Genomic DNA, 17,642 nt, shown 5'->3' with positions numbered 1-17,642 from the left:
ACTTGTCACCAACCCTTACAAGCCAACTAGAATGTAAAGTTTCTTTGCGTTTAGCTACTCCTCAGGCTGATAACAAGTTAGAACAAAAACATTAGCCTTTGGTTAATTATTCTAATGAATTTTTGATAGATTTAAAGATTTCAAACCATAAGGTTCTAAGTAGCAATGAGTATTTCTGTAAGAAAGAAGCCAGAAACAAAACAAAAAAAAAAGTGATTTCTAAGCTCTATTTTGGCTTTCATATCCCAAAAGTCTTCAATTTTAAAAATTTGAAGGAAGAAGTCACTTAAAAAAAAAAAAATAGGATCCAAGCCCTTGAATATCACACAGATGGCAAAGGAACAGCACCTCCAACTTCTAATTTCCTCTCATATAGAAAGATAAACCGTGTCAAAAAACAAAAAACAACAACAAAAAAACACTTCTCTTGAACCAGGAGTATCTGGGTGAATTCCAGTGTTCCAAAAATAAAACAACTAAATTCACTGGTTTCATTTGATCAGTCAAAGCCAGATAAATAAAGCGTCTCTCAAGCCAAGGCCTTCCTATCTGTTCTGTTTTGTTTTTACCCTATAGTTACTAGTCAGCAAAACCCTATCCCCGTTGCCATGAATCACTCAGATCTCAAGAAATTAACTCTCTGTGAACTCCCAATAAATCATCTTGTTTCTAAAACGGAAGAGAAGGTGTGAAATTAAAACCACTAAAAAGCAAATTTTGGAAGTAAATGTTTGTTATAAACCCTTTACACTTAGTTGAAGCCACATAAACCTTACGTAATGCTGGTGGCACTGCAGGAAGGCTAAATGGCCAGCGTTGCCAAAAGGAAAATGAAAACCATAAACTGCACGAGTTGATGAGGAATTCTAGAATCAATACACATGGAGGTATACCAGCAAAGTGCAAGGGCTGTAGGCAGTGCCACTCAGACGCCAGAGCTGAGAAATGAACGTCTCACAAAGTACAGGACGGTTATGACCAAGGAGTCGGACTGCCTGACAGCTTCTCAGAAGCAACACTCTGCCTTGATCAATTCTGTATTCTCCTGGGAGCCTAGTGTTAAGCCCAGGATGTTACTTAATGATCCCTAGAAAGTCAAAGTGAATTTTCAGGTGGGTTGTAAGCTACTTGACTTATGTAATTTAACTAAGTGGTTGAAATTGGAACCTGTACAGAACGAGGTAAATTTAATAAAATCCCACCTAGGCCTGTATTTCTGGCCTCCGATCCTTTCAAGAAAGAAAAGGAAGCAAAACTAGGGGAGATAAGAGCACTGTTTAGTCTGGAGTCACATACACAAAACTCCTGAATTTTAGACCTTTGACAGTACCCTCAAGTGAGGTTAGTCACGACCAGGAACTACTCTGACACGACAGAATAAAGAAGACAAGCATCATACAACTTTATAACCTTCTCTCTCTTTCCTGGACTGCCTCTGAGTAATACCTTTATAAATATCCTAACTATCTTATGAATAGCCAAAGGGGTTAAAAGCAATTATATGTAAACATTTCTACTGCAATATCTGTAACCCTCTTCAGTTATTTCTTAATTTTTCTAGCGTACCAGTAGCCTCAGAAAATAGTGGTGGCTCTGTGAGGAGCGTCTCAAAGTCAGCAAAATCATGAAATCAAATCTGCCTAGTCCAGGCAGTTCTCCAGTGGATGGGCCAACCACCCAGCACACCTAAGCAAAGAATGTACCAAAAAGGAACTATGGCTTTTTCTCTGAAGCACCAGGGCTTAGACCAGTGCAGGTCACATAGCTACTGTGACAGCTAAACATATCCACTGTCCACAGCCTCCTTCCTGGAAAAGCAGAATGGGAGATTATTCCTGCATAGGTTTCCATGATGTACACCATAAGACTCACTAGCATGGCCAAGGCTGATTGGTCCAGGGGTCAATCCTGAGGCAAGTCACCCACCAAAGGCCAGCAGAAGTCTATGGAGTAATCTGACAGAAGAACCTGGCCAGTAGGGATGCTGTGTACTTGATAGCGAGCAGCTAATCCAGTGAGATTCTCAGGGAGTTTCAGTAATTCCAGAAGAGTCAGAAATCAAGAGAGCAATATGGAAGCCAAGAGTATATAGAGAAAAGTCAGTAAGCACAGGTCATGAGACAGCAGAAACCACAAGTCAGAGAAGAGTGTAGAAAAAGAAGATACTCAGCAGCAGATAACATAAAATCTCTACAGAAAGTGAGGAAGGACAAGCTTATTCAGGAATATGGCTGAGTCTGAGGGAACAAGAATAAGAGTGATGGTCAGACACTTACAGGTTGAATTTTGTCACCCAAAAATTCCTTTATTGAAATCCCAATCCTCGGTACTTTGGTATTCGACCTTATTTGGATATAAGGTCTTTAAAGAGGTAATCAAGTTGAAATGATGTCATGGGGGGGATGTTAATCCAATATGACAGGCCTCATAAAAAGGGGAAACTTGGAGACAGACAAACACAGAGATGAGCAAAGATGGGGGTGGTGTGTCTACAAGGCAAGGAACACCAAAGATCACCAGCAAGCCACTGGAAGCTAGGCTAGGAGCATAGAATAAATTCTCCCTCATGGTCCTCACAGGAAGCAACCCCACCAAATTACTGTGAGACAGTAAATTCCTGCTATCGAAGCCACCCAGCTTTTGGAACTGTGTGAAGGCAGCCATACGGAACAAACATACCTAGAGCTAGTACTGACTCAGAAACATCTGCTCTGTTCCTTGGGGCCAACTGTTTGGCTACCGGGCAGATTTCCCATCCTCTCTCCTGCTCATGTAGCCCCACGATACCCACCATTACCTGAGATACCCAGAGCTTCTCTGAAACCTGAAACACCGAGCCAACGCCGCAGGAGTGCAGCAATGTTTAGGAATGAATAAATGAAGCAGTTGGAAGCAAAGAAGCTGCTGCCTCCTGATGCTCAAATCAGAGGATCAGGCAATTTGAAGCAACTTTCTAGAGAGCTTCAGGGAGTGGCATTCATCCAGCAACCTCCATACTGCTTAGCAGAGCAGGAGGAGATAGTAGGTGAAGCCAGGAGACCGACATCCCGACAAGCTTTCTTCTGGGCGAGTGATCCTGTCTCCCAGCCACTGGTTCTTCCCATCTGAGCCACTCTCTCTAATACAACAGCTCCTGAAGGAAAGAATGGAGACCAATTTCTACTATTCGAGGTCTGCAATGCAGCAAACACTCAAGAAGCCAGCAGTATCTCTGAGGGAATCCCTTCAACTACCCAAAACAGTTGCTTTCAATGGTTAACCAGGGACCAGAGTACTGGTACTTTCTGGGTTCTTTCAACCTTTGCTTTCACCCTAAAGCTCAGTCTCCCACAGCCTGATTCACTGGATGCGTGGCACGAGGAAAGAATTGGCACGTGTCGTGATTCAGCATCTGGGTCTCCTCTTTATTTTGAATGCACTCAAAATAAATTCTTTTGAAAGCACATTCTTTCCATTCAAGTTCTACTTCAAGACTTCACAATAGAGGGCACCTCCAGGATTCTCATTGTTGGCGGCGGCTGAATGGGGCTGCTGAACAATACTTTCGGAAAGAAAGGAAGACTTGGGATGGAAACAGGTGAAAGCCTTTCCATGCTTCCGAGAGAGACAGGGCTCAGTGTCCAAACTGCCTTCTAGGTGGTCAGACAGCCTTGCTCATTATTTGCAGTGAATGGAGAGACTCCAACCCAGCCCTAGACAAGGTGGCAAGTGAGCATGCAACTTTGCTGCTGATTCAATGTTTATATCACACATTTTAACATTTGATTTACGTTACCTTTTTACACCTTTAGGCTTTCCAGAGGAGCATTAAGGGAAACTAATAATTTTTGAGTACTTTCCTTCTGCTTGACAATATAATGGGCTCACAGTTGACCTCATTTTATCTTCACAAAATCCCTGTAGGTGAATACTTTTATCTTCATTTTAAAGAGGAGTAAACCAGCTCAGAAAGGTTAGGTAACTCAGCTACTGTCACACAGGTAATAATTTTTCTAAAACTGAGCATTTGTCTAGAACATAATGTCTATCTTGAATCCTTATTACATCAAGGATAAAATGTTAATCATGGTAGGGGTGCCTGGGTGGCTCAGTCGGTTAAGCATCCCACTCTTGGTTTCAGCTCAGGTCGTGATCTCAGGGTCGTGGGATTGAGCCCTGTGTCATGCTCTGCACTCATCACGGAGTCTGGTTGAGATTCTCTCTCCCTCTGCCCCTCCCACTCATTCTCTTTCTCTCTCTCTCACTCTCTCTATCTCTCAAATAAATATATCTTTTAAAAAAATGTTAATCATGGTCAATTCTGAGTAAACTCACCTCAGGATGTCTGTCTTCTCTGTTATACCTGGTGGGGGGTGGAGAGGCAAGGTGGCAGGGTGGGGACAGCACAAAGCCAGGGCTTTTGAGGTATCTGGTTTTTGAGTGTCATCCATCCACCATCCCTAAGATCTAACTCTTCCCCTTAGTCCCAGGATGTCATTATCTTTCCACGCTGTATCCACTGAGGTGACATCTGCATTTCCATCAGGTTCCTGGGCATGCTACCCATGCTGAATTCCAGTCCCACTTCCCTTGACCTAGAAGACTCTTGGGCCCACTGGCTCTCCCACAGTTCTCTGCCCCTCTCAAGGTCATGACCAAAAAAAAAAAAAAAAAAAAAAAAACACACAAATGGCCTCTCATGTCTTTTCTCTCACTATTGCTTCTGCCCTGAGTTCCAAAACTGTATTCCAAAACTGCAGGGCAAGAAATTATTCTTTTTCCCCTTTTTCCTCTCATCATTCTTTCTGTGGCCTCCCTTTCCTAAAGCATAAGGAAGCCATGCAACTGTGAAAATTGAAGACATTGCCATGCTACCTTTTGCTCTGTGGTGACTAAAGTAATTACAACTGGATTACTATCACAGTTAAAATTTCATCCATATAAGTCATCATCTTTTACATTAATCACTCCCCATGATATAACTGGCATAATTTCTAATCAAAAAATATCATGGAAGATCTTCAAGAGAAATGTATAAACTCTGCAGTAAAAATGATAGCAAAATAGGTATCCCAGTTCCCCTCGCTAGAGAAGAGAAGGCGACTCATACGGATATAAACTGAGGTCCCTATGCAGAGTTAAGGTGTGAATAATGCACAGAATAATAAGTACTCTCCACCTTACTTAGATTGCAGATTAAATTGTCTGGCTTAATTGCTCTCTAAAAGTTCCACTTACCTAATATTCTTCTTGCTTCGGTCTGGCATGGTCTGAAATAGTCACCATCAATGGACTGGGTGATAATTTCCTGTCACTGCCTCCAAAAGACCCCCAGCTAAATGAGATTGAATCCAAATGTCAGCAGATTTTTCTGGTCTCAGGATAAAAACACAGTCAAATAACTTCAACAACCTGAATTTTCTGTCCAGGTCCCCACTGAACTCAATGGAATTCCAATCCCCCTTGCCAAGCCCTCACCCCAACACGAAAAGGAACCTTGCAGGTGCTGAACACAGGGCTGCCTCCCCCACTACAATCACCAGGCACCACCTGCCACGATGATGAGGTCCCTTGTGAAAGCAAGCTCCCCTGCACCAGCCTGCTACAAGTTCCAAAATTCTTGCCATTAATCTCCTTTTGGCTGGAGCACTGAATGTCACTGCATTTTAAACAAATGTATAATCTGCAAAGTATGCTATTATACAAGTCATTATTAGGGTAAAATTAAGTTACTAGCTGCAGTAAAAAGGAAACCCCTACACAGAAGGGAAAGACAGAATGAGGATCATGAAGCAAATTAGAAGCTACAGCAGCGGGCACAGCAGGGACAGCACAGAGGGTCAGTATTGGGAGTGAGAATTGTGGAGGAAAAGTCAGGATCACACAGGATGGAAATTACATGGTCAAAAGGATACTAGGTCTAACCCTCCCAAACAGAAAACAAAGTAACATAACTGGCTCTTCAAGTCAGGCCCAAAGTGAGAAAGAACCTCTCTTGAGAAAGGAGTCAAGAATGTTTAGACAAGTTGAAATTTATCAGCAGAGTCATTAGCTACAAAATGATGGGCAGGGTAGGACGATTTAACAAATCCGCCCTCCTGTGGATTCATTTTATCCACAGTTAAGAAAGGAGCTCAAACCTTTAATGAAGTGATAACAAGATGATTGCAAGGGTAACTAAACTTAAACACAGTATTTCAGATGTGCTCGAGCTGGTGCCACAAACAGCAAGTCTGTTACTTCCCTTGATTGAACACTGTACTCTGATCAATGTAGCTCTCCTAGTCCATTCAGGCTATTATAACAAAATACCATGGACTGGGCTGACTGGCTTATAAACAACAGAAATTTATTCTCACAGTTCTGGAGGCTGCGAAGTCCAAGATCAAGGTGCTGGCAGAATCAATGTCTGCTGAGGCCCTGCTTCCTGGTTCACAGACAGTTTTGTTTTGTTTTGTTTTGTTTGTTTGTTTTTTCTGTGTCCTCATTGTCCTCATGTGGCAGAAGGACAGAGAACTCTCTGGGTCTCTTTTCTAAGGTCACTGATCCCATTCATAAGGGCTCCAGCCTCATAATTTAATCACCTCCCAAAGGCCCCACCTCCAAATACATCACATTAGGGCTTAATTTTCTACGTACGAATTTTGGGGAGACACAAACATTCAGCGCATAGCAGAAACCTAAAGTAATCTTTCTCTAGACAAAGCCTCATGCCAGCATCTCAGACTCAACTCCTGGTCAGCAAAATCCTCAAGATGTTTTCATACTAACTTCCATCCAGTCCTGTACTTGGGCGATTTTATTTTTAACTCTTTGACTTTTAATCTAACAATTCCATATACTTGTCTCTGCTAAATGCAGCGTTGCCAGTTTTAGCCCAGTATTTCAAACTTGAATTCCATCAGCTCTGCCTGTACTGATCTTCATACGTTTGTGTCACCTTACACTGCCCAATGATGCCTTCTAAGTTTATCTAAACAGGATAAAGCCACAGAGGGAGCCCTATGTCACAACACCAAGAACTTTCCAAGCTGATAATAATCAAAATTACACATTATCATCTGCCAACCCCGAAGGATGATGCTGATGAAAGTAATAAAAATGATGATGATGATGACGATGATCGATGCTCATGATCGCTCACATTGATTAATCATCGTGTGTCAAGCCCTGTGCCAAATGCTTCAAATGCGACATCCAGTTTATTTCCACAGCTATCATAGTAGGTAGGTTCAAACATCCCCAGTTACCAGTTGAAATGGCAGCCAGCTTAGAGGAGTTACATAGCTTGTCCACGCTCACGCAGTTAGTCGGTGATGGAGCTGGAATTTTAAAAGCAGGTCATCTGCCTCTAGCACCTGACCCTTAAACACTCCATCCTTTTATTCCCATGGGACACAAGGTTTTATTCAAGCCCTTCTGAAACCAAGATAGAAAGGCTGAAGGGGTCAAAGGTGGTGTGTGAAAACCAAATGATCTAGAAAAGAGGTCCTTGCCCTCCAGCAACTTACAATCCTGTTGGAAGGACAAGACTCAGAAAATAAAGTATCTTAGAACAAAACAGTTTACTCTGGTGCTAAAACAATTGGACCTAAACATACCTTTCCAGTTCAGTTCTCCAACTTTAAGGTTACCGGCTAGAACCTTATAAAGTCATACACAAAAGGATGAAAGGAAAAATGAACAGTCCTGCCCATTCAAGGATGCAGTAAAGAGGCTTTCTTCCCTCTAGAGATCCTGGCCCTAGGCTGCTTGGCCCTGGAGAATAACAGGGGGAGTAAGTGAAGTCCACAGAATCTCTCCCACTGAATGTTCACACACTGCTAGGGGAGGGAGCTTCTCTCAGAAAAGGCCTGCAGAGCCAGTCCTTGGGTGTTCCCCCAATTAATATCGGAGGTGCCAGGGACTGCAATGCCCAGGCAATGAGCCATTAAAGCCCCAATCAAGCAGAAAAATATCCCCATTGAAGTGAGTGGTCTGAATTCTTCACGTCAGAGGCAGTAACCCCAGAATTAAATTTCATCAAGTTCAAAAATCTCATTACCAACCAGATTATCAATTATTATCTCAATGCCCAAAGATAACAAGTTATTCATGGTCTGTCATCCCAATTGTTTTCAGCAAGGAAATGAGAGAAAGTGCCTTCAGAAAGATCCATCTCCACAGCTCTAATTGTGTGACCTGGGGCAGTCACCGGACCACTTCCAGACTGCTGTGAGAGTCACGCAAGATGATGAATGGGAAAACTGTCTCATAACCTAGAAAGTATACCAACAAAGTTATTACTCATATTAGATGTTCCGGAATACATTATTACCTGTATTAGAAAGAGCCCCATACGATATGCAAGGTGCTCCATAATTGAACCGATCGATGTCGTGGGCCTTAGAATGTCTACCTTCTCACTCCACCTCAGTTATCCTTCCAACACTCCACACCCACATACTGTCCAGAGTGTCCGGTGCTTTTTTATGCCTCTCTTCCTGTGCGTTGGCAAAAGCATGCTGCTAAGGACACCAAATATTACTCTTAAAGAAATTTAATATTAAAACATACAGGAGCCTTAGATCCTCATTCATTTCTCATTATCTGACTTTATCCCCTCTAGGCAGAATATCTTAATAACCAAACATTTGCATAATGCCTTTCTTTTTATGTCCTTAATTCCAACCAATTGCTTCAGAATACTTCCCCATCCCTCTAATGGTATCAAATCCAATTAACTGATATGTTAATTTTAGGTAACTTGGGATAGTCAGAGCACTTTGCCTGAACTATTATAAATCATAAACTAGAAAAGAGGACAAGGCCTCTGGACAAGAAAAATGTCAGAAATTTCTCCTCCTGCTTCTTTCATTAGGAGAATGATTATAGTGATGGGAGGAGTCTGGATTAAGAAAATAATCTTATGGGGGTTTAGGAAATATTTGTGAAACTTTCTCAGAGGTAGACTTAGCAGCTTTGTCTCATCTCCTGATATCTGGTGGATGTCATGTGTTCAATAAAATGTCCCAGTTCTTTGAGCCGAAGATCTTTGACATCTTTTAAGATATCCCATGACCCCAAGAAGTCATCATTGAAAAGGGTCCTGGACCAACACGTCTTGCCTCCACTACCTGGAAAGCCTGCTACTCTCTTTGCCTGAGAAATCCCGTTCTCCCTCGAAGAAGCAGCTGAGCCATCATACCTTCAAGTGTCTCCCCAGACATAGTGTCACGTGAGACAGGGCTCCAATCAGAATATCTACCTATTACAACATTCATAAAGTTGTAACTATTTGTATAAATCAATATTTTCCATAAGACTTCAGATGTTGTTTACCCGTCTTTGAGTCCAAAGCTCTTAGCACAGTGCCTGGCAACTAATAGCTTGAGAAAATATTTGTTTACGCGTCAAGAAAAAAATATTTACTAGGCTCTTGAAGAAGAATTATCCTCAGGGATGTCTCCTTGATTCCAAAGCCCACACACACTCGAAAATTTTTAAATGGAAGTTTAATTAGTGTTTCCATGTGCCATGCCCTTTTCATGGTAAAATTCCCAGATGCCCCAGAGGTATGGATAGATTCCCAAACCCTGTGTTTTGTCATCTACCTGCATTTTCCTCTGCATATTGTGATGGCTTGGTGGAGAGGAAATTGACAAGAGAAAAAGCGGTAATTGACTGAGTAAAATTACCACTAAGAAGTCAGCCTTGAGGATACACTGCAGCACGGCTCTTATTCACTGCTAGAGTAAATTAATCATCTCGAGCTGTTTACAAAGCTCCAGATATTGCCCTGAAATGACCAAACCTCCACTTTCAGCACTCACTGTTACAAGAACCAATTGACTTCCAGCAAAGTAATCTGGTTCTGCGCTTGTAACTTCATCAGCAAGTTTGCAGGAGGGGGGAATATATATATATATAACATATATATACTATATATATTCCAACAAAATCCTTTTTCTACCTCCACCTACTGATACATATCTTTGGCACAGGAATATTTATTATATTATACTCATCAGATTTAAAAGCTTACAGATTCACAAAGCCATTCACTTACTGTAATCTCTTATGCCCTATGCCCTTATCATGGTTTGCCCTTCAATTGTCTTCCTACACTGGGGGCTCTCTGAAAGCAAAAATCAGACCCGCTAATCTTTATATCCTTTCCCAAAACCTTGCTGTGACATACTAAGCACTTTGAAAACATGCGTGAATAAAGTATAATGTATCCATGGTCAATTCTAATAATAATAGCTGACTTTATTATAATTATTATTTGTTCTGAGGGGCAATTTCGTTCAGTTCTCATAATAATCCTTTCAGGTGGGTATAATGATTATCCCCATTTTAGAGATGAAGAAACTGAGACCTAAAAAAGTTAAGTAAATCATCCAAAGTCACAGAGTTACATAGGGGCCAAGGGCAAGCTGCCCCAAAATGGGCCACTTTGGCGTGAAAATTATTTTGAGTTAAAAAAGCAATCAGAACCCAGCAGATTCAGCTCTTTACCTCCACCACAACTGCCTAAAAAGAGTACAGATGGATGACATGCTTCAGGAAGAGAACTATCACCATAGATAATTACATTATACTATAAACTTGGTATGGGAGACATTGATCAAAGTCCTCTATGTCCCATTCCCCACCCAGGGGCCCACCAAGCATTTGTTTACCGAACATTCACTCTTTTTCCTCTTCCTATGAATTGCCTTTCTTCTCTTTGAAGTCCCAGACCCCTGCCCCTTGTCCTTAGTTCAGAATGGCATATTTACCTCCATTTTGCCTGTCTTTGGAATTTCCATGTCTGTGGGATTCCCCATACATATAAAATTAAATTTGATTTTCTCCTGTTAATCTGTCTCATGTCAATTGGATTCTTAGTCTGGCTAGAAGGACCTGGAAGGGGACAGGAATTTTTGCTCTCCAACAGCTACATAACAGAAATGGGACCAGACTTTACTCCAGTAAAGTCTTTGTATTTTCTTTTTTTTTTTTTTAAGGTTTTTATTTATTTATTTGAAAGAGAGAGAATGAGTGGGAAGAGGGGCAGAGGGAGAGGGAGAAACATGTTCCCTGCTGAGCAGGGAACCCGACCTGGGGCTCCATCCCAGGACTCCAGGATCATGACCTGAGCCACCCAGGTGCCCCAAGTGTTTTTATTTTCTAAGCTCACACATGTGTTAAACCACTCTCTCATACTACCTCCCTAAATCCCTAGAGACCCAACTCCATATTTTCATCCTGCTGTTTAGAAACCATATAAGCCAGGCTAAGCTAACTGCCAGAGCAAATGGCCATATTCCAGTGGCTCTCATTGTAGAGGTTTATTTCTTATATAATGTCGGAGACCCCAACATGGAAGGAGCCTAGGAGTTCTCTGATGGCCTGCATCCAGCCTGCGGACAGAGGAAGAGAATGGGGGCCATGCATGAGAAGTTATGAGCGTCCAGACTAACAAGGGATGTGCATCACTTCCACTCACACCCTACTGGCTAGAACTCCGCCATGCGACCACACCCACTTCCAGGGCAGGCCGGGAAATGTGCTCCAGCTCTGAGCACAGGGAGAAAAGGAGAAGGCAGACATAGGTAAGAACCAACAGCCTCTACCCCAGAAAACTGGTGACTCAAGAGTCAAGCCCAGCATCAGAGAACTTTAGAATCAAAGCATTAAGAGACTTTTCTCCTCAATTGTCCTATAAGATTCCCATTTTCCATTCCTCACTCTAAATCATTCTAACTCTTTAGCAACTGCAGCTTCTCCTACTGGCCTATGCCGATGTCACCTGAAGAGATATATTTAAATCTCTAAAATACAGGTGTAGATCAGTTATCTTTTGAGGAAAAAAATATTCAAAATGTATTTCTTTTCCTACAGGTGTATTAGGACATGTGATTTCCATTGACTAAAGGTGCTTCCCCTCAGGATGAATTCATTGTCAGATAACTCTTAAGAGTAAATTCTCTGAATACACAAAATTTTAAATGACTTACAAACATTTTATCTACAAAAAGTGTCGTTACCATAAATTAGGATCATAGATTTGATAAAGCAGAGTTAATCTAAGGTGTATTGAGTGCCAAATACAAGTTATATTCCATTCATTCATTCATTCATTCATTCATTCAATATGTACTTAACACCTATTATATTTTGTTTCATCCTAAACCCAAGGGCCAAAGGCCAAGCCACAAGAGGTATAATACAACTGTGTATGATGAAGAGATTAGATGATATTACCTAAGACAACCTTGGGTCAAAAAGCTGCACCTGTATTCCCTCCCAGAAAATGTCTCCACACCTCAGCAAATCTGGAAGAATATGTTCAAGTTGTATTCAGCTCCGTCTGTCAGATATGGACAGAAAGTCATTCCCCATGATCACAGGGCCATAGAATGATGCGACTGGGTCACAGAAACTGACCCACTTTCTAAACTCCCTGCATTTACAATTGTCCCGTCAGAGCTGACGACTGGTTCTTATTCCCCAAGATCCCAAAGACTATTAAGATTCAATTCATCAGGATTGCCTTCAACATACTCTCTTCTTTCTCTTTTTATGAGTTATGGATTTTAGAGTCTGCTGGAGTCTGACTGCCTGAATTCAAATTCCAACTTCTTCTACTTACTGGCTTTTGTGACAATTTTGAGACAGTTGAAGAATTTGAATATAGATTATTACTAAGTAATATTAAAGAATTACTGGTCATTTTGTTAGACATGATAATGGTATGACAATTACTTTTTTGAAAAGGACTCACCCATTAGAGAAGAAATGTTGATGTTTGGAATTTGCTTTAAAATATTATAGTCTTGGGGGCACCTGGGTGGCTCAGTCGGTTAAGCAGCCAACTCTTGATTTCGGCTCAGGTCATGATCTCAGGGTGGTGAGATTGAGCCCCACATCAGGCTCCTCACTCAGTGGGGAGTCAGAGCCTACTTGAGATTCTCTCCATCTCCTTCTGCCCCTCCCCCTGCTTGTGTGCTCTCTCTCTCTCTAAAATAAATAAATAAATCTTTAAATAAAATGTTATAGTCTTTATAAAAAATGGGGAAGGAGAGGAGAGCAGGTGAAACAAGACAGGCAGCATGGCAATAATTGTTTAATGTGACAGATACATTATACATTATATAGTTGATTCTACTATTCACTTTACCTTTGGGTAAGTATGGAAATTTCCAAAATAAAAAAATTGTAAAATAAAACACAATTAAAATTTCTTTAAAAGATTACCCACAATGACTCCATTCTTAAGATTCACTCTCTAGGGGCACCTGGGTGGCTCAGGCGTTAAGCATCTGCCTTTGGCTCAGGTCATGATCCCAGGGTTCTGGGATCAAACCCCACATCAGGCTTCCGTTCAGTGAGAAGCCTTCTTCTCCCTCCCCCACTCCCCCTGCTTGTGTCCCCTCTCTCGCTGTCTCTCTCTGTCAAATAAATAAAATCTTTAAAAAAAAAAGATTCACTATCTAAATCCCCCTCTTTTTGCTGTGAACCTAAGCTCCTGAGCAATACATCATTCTAGTGGTTTCTAAACACTGCCGATCATCAGAATCAACTGGAAATTTATATCTGTGTAAATTCTATAAATTCCTAGTCCATATTCTAGATCTATTGAATTAGAATCTGATACAGAGGGCTGGCAATCATGGTCTTAAAAAGCATCTCCCAGTTAATTCTGGTGTGTACAGGGTTTAGGAAGCCCTTACGTCTTTTAAACTTGCCCAATATTGTTTGAATCTGCACTGGGTCCTGATACCAAGGCCCTCACCTCTTTGACAACCACCCAGCTCTTTTGTGATAGATTGCTAGCTCCCCTTGTTCCTCTGGGGCTTGACTCTAACCTCAGAGACATTTTTCCTTTTACACAAATTTCATCTTGGAGCAGATGCCCGGTAATTCCCACCCCCAGGCAAGGAGCACAAGTTACTGTAATCACTTCATCAGCCTATATTTTACTGAAAGCATATTCTCAAACCCTTTTCAAAACCTAAATCAGAGAGTGGATTTTAAAACAAACAAGTTAACACTACTTTAAAACCCATTTCCAGTCATTCTCACATCCTTAGTACAGATCCGTGAAAACTTCAGAAGTCATTAAGGAATGGCCCTGAAGGTTTTTGATTGTCAAGAAGTGTTATTGAGATGGATTTGTTGAAGAGATGCTTTGTACCATTTCACACTCCTGTCAAAGTTTTATTAGGTTTCTAAACTGAAGATAAATACATTATTTTTAACCATAACAATCTGAAGCTCTAAGAGGGAAAACGAGAAAGTCAAACTGTCCCAAACCTTCATATAGAAGATGGGATTGAACACTTTGAAGTCAAACTGCCTGTAATTCAAATGAAGGACTTCTGCACCGACAAATCGCAGCCTCAACTACCATCGAGATGATCATATATGTAGAAACCGCTAACCTTCCCCGCTGATTGTTTGATTTAATTTCCTCAGTTAGTCCAGCTCCATCTCATTCACTCTATCAAAAAGAAGGAAAAAAATTCCTTCTCTTATTAACTCCTTTAATAGGATCACAAACCTTGACAGGCAGCCTACTTGAGAAACAGTTGGTAAACTCTCTGTGCTGGAAAGAGCCATGGGGATTATCTAGTCCAAACTTCTATGATACAAGAATCCTTTCCCCGGTGTCATTGACAAAGGCAGCTCAGCTATATTCTGCCTCAAAGCTTTCAAGGAAATGCCGAGGACGACATGAATAGGGCACTTTCCAGATAACAAAGCACCTTCAATCACACTGTTTCACTTAAATTATATTGCGCATGATGACATGGAGATTTTGAGAGATTAAATGACTAACTACGATGACACAGCTAACCAATGGCTGAGCCTTGAATTAAGTCTTTGAATTAAGACTTGAATTAAGTCTTTGGACTATAAATCTGTGTTGCTTTTTCCTTCTGCCCCCCAAGGGTCAGAGGAGGTTTTGTTCTCTGCCCGGCACTCTGCTACTTTGTTGGAAAGCTATGATCATTTTAAAAAATTCTTTTTTTTTCTTTTAAGATTTTATTTATTTATTTGACAGAGAGAGAGAGAGCACAAGCAGGAGAAGTGGCAGGAAGAGGGAAAGGAAGAAGCAGACTCACCACCTAGCAGAGAGCCTGATGCGGGGCTCGATCCCAGAACCCTGGGATCGTGACATGAGCCGAAGGCAGACGCTTAACCAATTGAGCCACCCAGGCAACCCTAAAATATTCTTAAAGAATATGAGAAAATGAACCATTAGGAATGACATATAGAATTAGGGATTTATTACAAGGGTCTGACTTTCTGCAATTGGGGGAGCTAAATAGTCTTTAATTCTCTTGTACTTATGTCTTAAAGCAAAATCTATCTCCCTATAACTTTTTAAATTTTAACAGAACATTAAATAGAGTTCACTATATGAAAAGCACTGTTTAAAGCATTTTCCAAATATTAACTCATTTAATTCTCATAACAATCATGTGAAATGAGTACTATATTTATGGCCATTTAACAGATGAGAAAACCAAAGCTGCAAGTAAATGGCAGAGCCAGAATCTAAGCCAAACTAAAAGAGTCTGTGTCCAGAGTCCTAACCCCATCCTGCCTCTCTCCTCTACCGCTGGGACTTCATTCTAGTCTTTGAATCAACCCAGAATAAAACTGCTTCTTTGGTCACATAACAGCATTGCAAATATTTGAAGACCGCTATCAGACTCCCTCCCCAGATCTGTATCAGTCAGGGTTCTCTCAGAGAAAATGAACCACTAGGAATGACATATAGAATTGGGGATTTATTACAAGGGTCTGATTTTCTGCAACTGGGGGAGCTAAATAGTCTCTAATTCTCTTGTACCCATGTCTGATGCTAGAAGTCATACACTCAAAAGCTGAGATTTGGTAAAATTAATAGTTTTTACTGTTTTATCAAGAGCATTCTGAGATAAATCTGGGCTTTATTTTTTTTTTTGTTAGATTTTATTTATTTATTTTATTTTAGAGAGAGAGCAAGCACATGTGGGGGGGGAGGGCTGAGGAAGAGGGAGAGAATCTCAAGCAGACTCCGTGCTGAGTGGCAGAGCCCAACATGGGCTCGATCCCATGACCCTGAGATCATGACCTGAGCCTAAACCAAGAGTCTGATGCTTAACAGACTGAGCCACCCAGGTGCCCCAGGTAAACCTGGTTTTTAAAAAGCTGCCAGGGCATGGCAGTGAAAAGTACAATCACCACTAATATACTTTGGCGCTGCTGCTTTGATTCATGGTAAGGAGCCAGAAATTTACCCACCACTGCTTTTGAGCTATCAGTGTAAATATCAACACAGTGAAAGAGGAAAATAACACCTTGGTATTACTATGAAAATAGCCTTGAACGTGCAGATCCCCTGAAGTGGATTCAGGTACCTCCAGAGATCTGTGGACGACCCTTTAACGAAAAATGCTCTCCAGTACATCAAGGAAGTCCAGACATTTCAACTTGATTTAGAGTAGGCCACCCTGGGAACCAGGTCTAAATCGACCAACCAAAAACCACACACGTGGACCAAACACAAACCCACAGCCAGGTGCACGCACAATGTTTCTTCAGACTACAAATCCCGACGGCCCGTATTGAATTCAATTGGGCTGGCACACAGAATCTGGATTCTGAAACAAAAGGAACTTCAAGCATGGCTCTGTTATAACAGTGTAGACATGCTTAAGTGAAAGGGTATCACATCTTGTGAAGGAAGAGTTATTATTAGATTAGTAACCTCTTATCCCATTAGAAGATGACACCGTTCCGTGGGTCCCTTGAAGTTTTTCCCAATAGCCTCACTATATTCCTGTTGGTTTCAGTCCATCATTCCAGCCTTCACGATGACCTGAGGAACTAACGTGTGTGAATGCTGTAATTTTTGAAGGCCGTTGTCCTTCATAATGAGAAAAAACTAATGATAAGACATGATTTATGCCCTCAGTGTGTTAACAGTCTAATAAGACAGATCTCTCTACAAATAAGTGCAGCAAACAATTTTATTGAAGGAAATTCTGTGTAACTCCTTACCCCAAAGAATTACCTTGAGGAAATTCTCCAAGGTTGCCTCAGCATGTATGAGATGTACAGTCAAACCCCTGCATGCCTTTAGTTAATTTGGCGTATTTCCCTCTCTTTCAATGCTCCATAGGGTCTGTCTTGCAAGGTGCTCACAGGAACTCAGCCCTCCACAATGAGCTCATCCCTGCGCTCACAGTTCACTGTGACAGCCCTCATTATGCACAAGGTTTACTATTACTCCTGCCCATCCCTGGTAGTCAAGAACGCAGGGCTATTGTTAAGTCCAGAAAGGAGGAAAAATATTGGGAAATCCAGTCTCATCTTTGGCACTGAACGTTTGTCAAAGCCAGTGCAAGGGTAGAAATTAATCAGTTGCTAACAGCATTTTCATTCTGGAGAGCCCTAACCATGAGCAGCTGGGCTGAGATTGCCTTTTCAGAGTTCATGAGGGACTTTTAGAGCTGTCACATCTAAGCAAGTCTTCACAACCATTTCTCAAAGTCAGACTTATCTGAAGCAAGCATCTGGTGACAAATGTTGAAAGAATAACAAAGCGTTCTGTACTCTGGGTTTCTTGACCTTCGTGTCATGAAGATTTTTTTTAATCCCAATTTGCTCTCCAGAGCTGCCTCAAGAGGAAGCCAAATGGT

At 41.3% G+C, this 17,642-nt stretch overlaps 1 long non-coding RNA gene across 3 annotated transcripts in view; it reads right to left on the bottom strand.

Moving 5' to 3' along the window:
- The window catches only part of LOC116644187, a 251,890-nt gene that overhangs the window by 133,772 nt on the left and 100,476 nt on the right, over positions 1 to 17,642 (bottom strand). The window lies entirely within an intron of this gene.

The sequence above is a fragment of the Phoca vitulina genome, unplaced genomic scaffold (assembly GCF_004348235.1).
Source record: "Phoca vitulina isolate PV1807 unplaced genomic scaffold, GSC_HSeal_1.0 scaffold29, whole genome shotgun sequence".
Taxonomy (NCBI): Eukaryota; Metazoa; Chordata; class Mammalia; order Carnivora; family Phocidae; genus Phoca; species Phoca vitulina.
Note: the sequence above shows the minus strand (reverse complement) of the source record. Positions and strands in the feature narration are given on the sequence as shown.